The sequence below is a fragment of the Lynx canadensis genome, chromosome E3 (genome assembly GCF_007474595.2).
Source record: "Lynx canadensis isolate LIC74 chromosome E3, mLynCan4.pri.v2, whole genome shotgun sequence".
Taxonomy (NCBI): Eukaryota; Metazoa; Chordata; class Mammalia; order Carnivora; family Felidae; genus Lynx; species Lynx canadensis.
In genome coordinates this window covers 21,636,066-21,646,006 of record NC_044318.1, presented here as the reverse complement: position 1 = coordinate 21,646,006, position 9,941 = coordinate 21,636,066, and positions in this window count along the sequence as shown.

Below are 9,941 nucleotides of genomic sequence, written 5' to 3'. Positions count from 1 at the left end.
AGCACACAGCAGTGACATCCGCGGATGGAAACATGGGACTCTTGAGGCCAAAGGATCTCGTAAGCACAGGTAAATCCCAGCCACCGCGGCAAATCAGGCAAGTGCGCCCAGGGAGCTGCAGGTTACATGCTGGCCTCCTCTGCACCTGCCACGTGCCTGGCACTGAAGGGACGCACCCACCCTCCCAAGCACCAGGACCCCGGTGCACCTGGCTGCTTTTCTGTAGCATCCTGGGCTCTACATATATGCAAAATTGAAACTGAGAAGAAAGCCTTTGGGTCGGTTTTACAGAAGCAACGTGAAATGGGATGTTTCCTAGAATCTAGACTTCTCCCGAGGGCGAAAATCCCCTGCTTTTACGAATAAAAGGCTTAACTCACTGGGAGAGCAAAACACAGCCACACGGGGCTGGTCCGTCCACATGCAAAGTCCACGTGCGTATGCATGGGAGCACACGTCCCTTGTCCTTGGCCACTGGGAATGGGAGAGCTCACAGCAGCTTCCCACGGCCTTCTGTCCTGTTCTCCGCCGCCATCAGCCCCTCTTCTGTGTCTGGGTCTCCAAAGACACCAGATGCTTTCCCCACCTCCCTTGCAGTGACGTAAGCATGTGCCCTCCGAGTGCGACCAAAGTCACGGTGACTTCACCAGCAGACTCATGGTTGAGACGACTTGGTGTCTGGCCAAGATAGGAGATTCCCAAACATCCTCCTCTTCAAGCAAACAGTGGAGACCTTTGGGAATCAAACGACCCACATTCCAATGTGGCTTCTGCACACATTGTGTGGCCTCAGCCTGGTCCTCAGTTTCCTCATCTTGAGAGGGGAATGTTAATAATGCTGGCCTCTCAGGCTGTGGGCAGGGCTGGACCTGAGCGTAAACCCCACGAGGGTGGGAACCTTGCCGTCTCAGTCACCACCTTATACCCACATTATGCTATGGGCGCACGGTGGGTGCCTAACAGATGCGCACTGAGTGGATGAGTGTGCAGATCTCAGGACCGTGACGGGGCCATGAAATCTCAGCTGACAAGCTAAATGAATACCCAAGTAGGGCCCAGACCAGTGCCAGGTTCCTGTGGGAGACATGGGGAGGGCGAGGGAGGAAAGGAAAGTGTTAAATGGTGAGTCTCCGGCCCCCCCCCCCATCAGAGCAGATCGGCTTTTATCAGATTTATGCAAGAGATTCATTCCTGAAGCTATGCATTATTCAAGACTAAATTTCCCAGAGGGATGAATGTAAAGCCAGATCTGCATTATTTCAAAATCTGAGCATACGGCGAGTCTTTATTAATATTTTTAAATCGCCCGATTTCCAAGTCACATAATGCAAATTTGCATGAAATGTGACACGCCGTTTCAGGGTTCTGGGCAGGATTTGGTGGGCAGAAAGTTTCCCGAGGGTTGACAAAGTTCGTGCCCTGGCCTCCTGAATTTGTGGCCGGGGTCTGTAATCAGAGGTGAGGTTCAGTCATAATCATTTGATATTCAAAGTAGTTGAAACACCAACATCAAGGGATAGTTTCCTTTAACAAAAATCACAGCTGATTCAAAGTTATTCCTACGGAGCAGGGTGAGTTATTGAAAAATTAATTGCTGTCCTTTTTTCTCACTGCTTTAGACTCATCGGAAGGGCATAAAGGGATCTTTTCTCCCATTTTCCTGGGACCTTGCCGCCAAGTGCAGAGGGTTTCGCCCCCGCCCCGCCCCTGCCCAGTGCAGGAAGGCGAAAGATACGGACCCTTGGGTTCTGCCCACCTGGTCTAAGGTGGGCCCAGAACTCTGCATTTTTAACAGGCGCTTCAGGGAGACTCTAATATGGTGGGAAGAACCCTGGATGTTTGAGGCTCCCTGGAGAGGAATTTAGCTGGCTCACCCGGGGGGGGGGGGCAGAGGTGAAGGAGGCTGGTATTGGCGGGGAAGGGGACCTTTTGGCCTCAGGAACTAGGTGGGGAGATGTTGCAGTGGACCTCCAGGTGGCGGTTCCTAGCCGGGAGTGGCTCCGTGGGGTCTGTAAGGGCTGGACGCAGTTCTGCAGCCCTAGGGTGTTGTCCGCAGTGCCTCGCGGGGTGTCTGTCACCCATCCTAAAGGGCAGATGGACACTGAGGACAGGGGTGTTGGGCATGATGGTGACGATTTCAATAGCAAACGTTCCTTAGTGCCAGGCACCGGTCTCACTTTGTTAAATCCGCCAAGTCACAGGTCTTGTTAGTACCCTTCATTTTACAGATGAGGTCACTGAGGCACAGAGAGGTTTAGCAACTTGCCCGAAGTCACACAGCCAGTGAAAGGCAGAGCTGGTATCTACATTTTAGCGGTAGGCTACAGTCTGTTCTTGGTCCCTGTGTTCCTCAGCCACAAGCAGTAACTGTGACGATGTGACCACACAAACTGGAGACTGAATCCTTTCTGATTATTTTGGACCAAACCCTGCGGGGTTTGTAAGATCCACGGGAAGAAGTATCCAGAAATTGAGCACTCTCGGACCTACCACCTATATTGATAACGGAGACACGATTTGATTTGGAAATGCAACGAAATGGGACATATCTTGCACTTCAGGAGTTACAGAACAGTTCATACCCGTGGCCCCAATAAGAACGAATGTCGGGGTGCCGGGGTGGCTCAGTCAGTTGAGCTTCTGGCTCTTGATTTTTGGCTCGGGTCATGGTCTCAGGGATTGTGAGCCTGAGCCCCGTGTCAGGCTCTGGGCCACCAACATGGAGCCTGCTTGGGATTCTCTCTCTCTCTCTCTCTCTCTCTCTCTGCCTCTCCCCTGCTCATGCATGCTCTCTCTCTCTCAAAATAAATAAGCATTAAAAAAAAGAATGTCAAAGTCGCTCACTTGCATTTTATTTTTTATTTCAGAGTGAGAAAGAGAGAATGAGAGCCAGGGAGAGGGACAGAGGGAAAGAGAGAGACTCTTAAGCAGGCTTCATGCCTCAGCACGGAGCCCAAGGCAGGGCTCGATCCAACGACCCTGGGATTATGACCTGAGCCAAAGGCAAGAGCGACCTGGGCCTTGGAACCTCCAGGGACACCTGGGCGGCTCAGCGGGTTGAGCGTCCGACTTCGGCTCAGGTCTTGATCTCACCGTTGGTGGGTTCGAGCCCCGCGTCGGGCTCTGTGCTTGACGGAATCAACCAACTGAATGACCCAGGCACCCTGCTTGCATTTTTGAGATGCTTTCTTTCTTAATTTAACTTGTGGAATAAATGCTATGCTGTATAATCTAAAAAGAGATTTATAAAAAAAAAAAAATCAATCCTCTTCTTACCCATTGTGGTCTCTTAGATGACATTTATTTCCTTTGTTTTTTTCCAGTGGCTCTTTAGGCGAATGCAAGCACGTGTGTTTGTATGCTCCCTCCTTTATTACCCAAAAGGTAGCAAACTGTACTTACTGTCCTATGTCTTGTTTTTTCCGCTTGCCAGTACGTTCTGGAGCTCCTTCCACATCCGTACACAGAGAGCTTCTTAATCGTGATTTATATTATTTTACGGCTGCATAGGAGGGTATGCTGGAATCTGCCGTTCTGGTTCTGGAGAGCTGATTTTTTAAAAAAAATTTTAACATTTATGTATTTTTTTTTCAACGTTTATTTATTTTTGGGAAAGAGAGAGACAGAGCGTGAACGGGGGAGGGGCAGAGAGAGAGGGAGACACAGAATCGGAAACAGGCTCCAGGCTCCGAGCCATCAGCCCAGAGCCTGACGCGGGGCTCGAACTCACGGACCGTGAGATCGTGACCTGGCTGAAGTCGGACGCTCAACCGACTGCACCACGCAGGTGCCCCATAACATTTATGTATTTTTGAGAGACAGGGAGAGCACAAGCAGGGGAGGGGCAGAGAGAGAGAGAGAGAGAGAGAGGCAGAATCCGAAGCAGGCTCCAGGCTCCGAGCTGTCAGCACAGAGCCTGACGTGGACCTCGAACCCACGAACGGTGAGATCGTGACCCGAGCCGAAGTCAGCTGCTCAACCCGCTGAGCCGCCCAGGAGCCCCTGAAGAGCTGACCCTCAAGCTGTCAGAAATCTCGAGAGCGGGTTGGTGGCTTGCTGGCAGCTTGCAGTGGCCACGGTGGAATTATTTGCTTGGCAGAAGTGGGTCGACTCCAAGGCCCAGGGCTTCCTGCTCAGACAGCCCGGGGGGCATTTACGGCCCTGCACCCCTTGCGTGGGGGCCCTAAGGTTTAGCTGACCAACCTCCTATCCACGGAGCCGTGAGACGTTTCAAATATTCTGTTTTTCATAAATGGTGCTTCAGTGAGTACCTGTTGTCTGCCTCGAGAGGGAGAGAAAGGGGGCACTGTGGCAGCCGGAGGGGTGGAGACCGCCCACAGCTCCTACCCTTACCCAAGGCTCAGTGTGGCCTTGGACCAGCGTATCCAAGGGCTTATTAGAGATGCCCATTCCCAGGCCCCACCCCAGAACTACCGAGTCAGGCAGGGTCTGCATTTGAAGGTGCCCCTGTGGTCCAGGTGCCCCCAGGCACCTGACAAGGTTCCCTCAACCATCTTTCCTTCCTTTTTTCATGTTTATTTAGTTTTGAGATGGAGCGTGAGCAGGGGAAGAGCAGAGAGAGTTGGGGGGCGGGGGGGGGGGGGAGAAGATCTGGGGCCGGCTCTGCAATGACAGCAGTGAACCCGGTGCGGGGCTCGAACCCACAAACCGTGAGATCAACGACCTGAGCTGAAGTCCCACGCTCAACCGGCTGAGCCACCCAGGCGCCCCCGTTGGCAATGTTTCTAAGGCGGGGCCCGGAGCACCCGGGAGTATCACCCACTCCTTCTCGATCTTACGCGTGGGAAGCATTTGCTGCTCTTTGTGCAAGGACTTACCCTCTGGTGAGAAGAGACCCCTTAAGGGCACAGTGGTGGAAAACAAGCGTTTACCCCTGTGTTTCCGTAGAAATGGTCAGTGTGACCACCCCCCCCCCCCACCCCAGGCCGCCCCCAGCGAGGAACGTCCTTAAAAAGCAGGAAACCCAGGTTACCTCTTAACCGCACCAGTCCTGGGACCAGGGCTTTCAAGAGCGAGAGCCGAGAGAAGACGGAGAGGGCGCCAGTGTGCGTGAGCTCGCGTGTGTGGCCTGGGAACACTGATGGGAGGAGGGAGGAGAAAGGGGAACATTGGGCGCCCCCTGCTGGCCGACCTGGGTAGTGACTGGAACGGGTGCCCAGGCCGGGTGGTAACAAGGGGAAAAGGAAATGATGATGACGTCGCGGGTGGGCTGCAGCTTTGGAGGAAGGAGACTGTTCTCATGCACGCACACGCATGTGCACACCCTGCTATAAGTGACCGATCTCGTTAGCTGAGGCTGTACCAGGTGGTTCTCTAGAGTGGGAGCACCCCCCCCACCCCTGGGGGAGTCGGGGGTGGGAAGCAGAGCCGAACCCAGGCTCTCCTCAACAGTGCGTCCACCTCCACCTGGCCAGGAGGCAGGGGGTCCACGCTTCTGCAGTTAAGAGCAGCTAACACTTATTGAGAATGTAGTATGTGCCAGGAGCTGCCCTCACTTCATTTGGTTTTAATCTTTACAATAGCCCTTCTGTCCGAGTGGACTAAATCCTCAGTAGGTACTACTTGAATGAACAAACAAGCCGTTTGAATGGGATATTATTGCCCTGTTAGCTTTGACATCATCTCCTGCCACTCTCTGTGCCCACTGTGTTCCTTGCTTCTCCTGACCACTCTAGGCACACCTGCCTCAGGACCTTTGCGTGTCTGTTCCCTCTGCCTGAATGCTTTTCACCCAACATCATGTGGCTGGCTCCCACCTCTCCCTCAGGCCTGTATTTCAATGGCCCCTTCTCTCTGGGGCCTTTCTTTAACACCTTAAAATTACAGTACCCTCTCCCTCCTTCCCCTATTTAATCTCCCCCAGTTGCTTACTCACATTCTATATGCACTGCTTGCTGTGTTCATTGTCTGTCTTGCCCACTAGGATATATGCTCCTTCAGGCCAGGATGTCTGTCTCCTGGCTCACTGCTGTCCTCTGGGGTCCTGTGACCCGGCCTGGCTCAGACTAGGTGCTCAGTAGATATTTACTCATTGTATGAAAGAATGAATGCGTTCTCTTTTCACAGAGGAAGAAACCACGGCTCTGAGGAAGGAGCTGATCACTGTCCAAGGTCATATGGCAAATAAGTGGCAGAGGTGGGATTCAAGTCCAGGCTGAGTCCAAAGCTTGGAATGTAGGTTTTGATCCTGGGGCGGGGCGGGGGGAGAGCCGGACCAGTCTTTTTTTTTTTTTTAATGTTTATTTATTTTTGAGACAGAGCGCGAGCAGGGGAGGGGCAGAGAGAGAGGGAGACACAGAATCCGAAGCAGGCTGCAGGCTCTGAGCTGTCAGCCCAGAGCCCGACGCAGGGCTTGAACCCACAAACCGTGAGATCACGACCTGAGCCGAAGTCGGACTGAGCCACCCAGGCGCCCCTGGACCAGTCTTTTTAGGTGAGTTGCCTTCAGGTGTAGGGGAGGAAACAAGTTATTTTTCCCCCCATCCACCTTAGTGTCATGGATGGAGCCCTTGAATTAGACCAAAAAAAGCTGGATTAAGAAGAGGAAACAGTGTATTAATGTGTGCGGTGCTGAGTCACTCAAAGCATGGTTAGAACTTGGGCGTCCATGGTGTCTTAACAAAGAACACGACATTCATAGACAGGTAACAGGGCAAAAGGGAAAGGACTTTGAGTTTCCAGGGCAACAAATGTGCGAAGGTCACTACAGGGAAGGTAGTTATTGAGGTTGGTTGATTAGCTGGGCTGATACGAGAGTTGCCTCCACCGATTGACTTCTGTCCTTTCTGGTGGAGAGGGGAGGGGGGCGCCCTTACAAATTTGTGTTTAGCTCTTAAGTGACTGGGGAGGGGGCAGAGACCGAGAGCTTTTCTGCTACCTGTTTGTTTTCCTCCATCGCCTTGGGCTCAAAATAATCCTTATGCCAGAGTAGAGTATTTTGAGGTGGCCTATCTTGCTACCCTCCAGAGATGAAGGGTCTCAGGGGCTGAATCTCGCCCTCTGTGCACCAGCGAGGGCAAAGAAGTTTCCAGCGTCCTGCCAGGTGTCTCCAGGTAGCTGCAGGGAATGAGAGGGCGCACGGAGGCTTGTCTGGGACATCATCTTCATTGTTGTTTTGCTTCAGGGGACAGGGACGCTTTATCAGCACTTTCGTGGGGACGTCTGCCTGTGCAAGTGCCCTGTTTGACAACCCCCTCTGCACGTAGACCCCAGAGGCTGTACAGCCCGACCCTCGGGAGTGAGCCCGGGGCCGCGTCCACACCAGGGCAGCTAGGTGGTTGACTGTTGCAGTGTGCCCATTAGCTGACATAATCAGGGAGTGAATTAACTTCTGCTTTTCTGGCCGTATTTTAAAGGCACTTTTTTTAAAGCCTTTTTTTTTTTTGGAGGCGATGCACTCTTCAGAAATTAAATTTAGACTGTGATTTTATTACCCTTTTTATTTAATTTATCCTAACGGTTGCATTCAAGCTGTGAACCAGCTGTTGACTTTGAAAAAACATTGTTCAATTTGAAGGGAGCATTTTAAAACTTAATGCAATGGCTGTAAGTAATCACTACAGCAATTACGTTCCCCGGCACGGTGCGTCACAAGGGGCGCGGGAGGGATTTGGAAGAATGCTCAGGTGGGCAGAGGGATGGCTGGGGCAAGAGGCAGGCCTGTGGCTCTGGGGGAGCGGGCGCTGGGGGATGGGGACACAGAGACCTGCCTGCCACACAAGTCTGTCTGTCCTCCCGGGGCTTGTGGGGGGGGGACCCGTTTGCCAGGGGCCCAGGCTCAGCCGAGCGTGTGGATCTGCTCAGCCTCCGGGCACCTGCTGTCTCCTGCCAGCCACTTAATCTCATCTGAGAGGCTTTGCCCTGGCCCCTGCTCCTTGCGACGGACAGAGAAATATACGAAGTTCTGAGGCCGGACACTGTTCGGGGGCTTAACCTGGGCACACCTCTCTGCTTTCGCACTGATTCATCTATTCCCTTAATCACAAGTCCGTTGTCAGAAAAGCAGGCACGGAATCTTCCTGTCCCTTCATGTGGTTGCTTTGTAATGTGCTTCTCCTGTTAAGAAGTGAAGTCTAGTTCTCTAACTCTTGGAGCTGAGCTTGGTCACGCGGTGCCCCCAGAGCTGGCATGCTGACATTAGTACCCTCTTGCTGTCCTGAGACCTCTGGGTGAAGAAGCCCAGACCAGGCTGCTGGATGACGAGAGACCCTGTAGAACACGGTTGGGCCGGCCCAGCTGATGGGCCCGGAAGCCTGCTAGCCTGCGAGGAATGGCCTGAGACCATCCAGCTGCGGTGAGCCGGCCCAGCAAATCTACCGAGTCGTGAGCGAAATCAAATAATGGTTGTTTTGAGCCACCGTCTTTTGGGATGGTTTGCTCTGTAGTAAATGTGAAACTGAAACAACCACCATCCAAGTATCTCATGGTGCCTAACCTATGCTAGGCATTGCACTTGGCCGTGGGGAGGTAGAGTGTCCCTGATCACGGCTTCTGGTCGGCTGGTCACCTCTTGCCTGGGGCGCCGCATTCCAGTCCATTGTCCTGCCCTGTTCTGCAGACCGCGTGGCCTCCGGGTCCCAGACTTGGCTCGAAGCCCCTCCCTAGCACCACCCTGAGATGGGCAGTGGGCACTGCCGGGGCAGCTTAGTGGTTGAGGGCAACAGGCTAATGGGGGAGGGTTTCAAATCCTACTTCTCTATTTCTCACCATTCACTGTCATCGGCATAGACTGTCTGGATTCCGGTCCCACCTCGGTCACCTGAGGCCAATGGACACAACCTCACTAAGCCCCAAGTTTCCTATCTGTAAAATGGGGGTGATAGTAGCCCATTCGCCGGGCTATTCTGAGGATCGCCTGCCACATTATAAATACTCGCTCAGTACGAGACTTAGTATCATCAGCCCCCGAGTCTCAGTTTCTCGGTCTTTGAAATGGACTGACATCATGCCGCCAATGGCTGACAACCGCCTCGGGATGGTAGAAGGATGAGAAGAGATAAGTGTGTTGAGATGACTTACTGCTGGACCTCATGCGTGGAACGGGCTCCGTACACAGCAAATACTGGCTTTGCTATCAGTGTTGTTATCAAGGAGGGTTACTGGGGGAAGCTCTGGGCTGAGGCTGGCCTTCCGCCCCCTTGCGCTGAGCACTCAGGGGGAGGCTTCAGGCAGACCGTCCCCGTCCTTCCTGCACATAGGTTTTCGCTTCAGTGTCACTGTGACCACCCACACTTGCCCTGTGTGCGGTTTATGAACTTTTCTTCTCTGGCTTCAGTTTCCTCGGATTGAAAATGGATGGTTTCACAGTGGCAACTAGTTTCAAGTTATGCACTTCTCTGATCGATTGGTAATGCCTGCCCAGAGTCAGGAATGGAGGTCTTGCCCACCCGGGCTGGGCGGAGGGAGTGCCACGATCGATTAGTGATGTCTGCAGTGGATGTGAGAGGCAAGGGTGGAGTGTATTTGCCGCCCCAGACAGCTGATCTCTCAGGAGTCTCCTCGGGATACCAAGATTCAGTCTGTGTGTGCATTTCTGACCTGACAAGACTGTATATCACCTTTAGAGTTGTGGGTGCCTCAGAGCGGAGCTCGTATTATTCATCTTCATATTCTCAGGACCTAGCAAGGAGTCTCCATCCTCAAATGGCCTGGAGGAAAGAGCATAGAGTGAAAGTAGAAGGTACCTGGAGTCACACCCCAGAGCGGCTGTTTCCCAGCTTTGTGACTGTGCAGTGGCAATCTCTAGTGCTGGTGGCCAAATATTCCGTATCTCTCATTTTTAGGGAGCAAGGTAGGATGGCCAGGTAGGATCGTGGGTTTCGCTTGGACCAGTGGGTTGTGAGCAGAAGTGAGACCCCTGAGGGATCGCTCTATCCTTCCTCCATGAAAACCAGCAGAAATGTTCCAGGTGGGACCTCTCC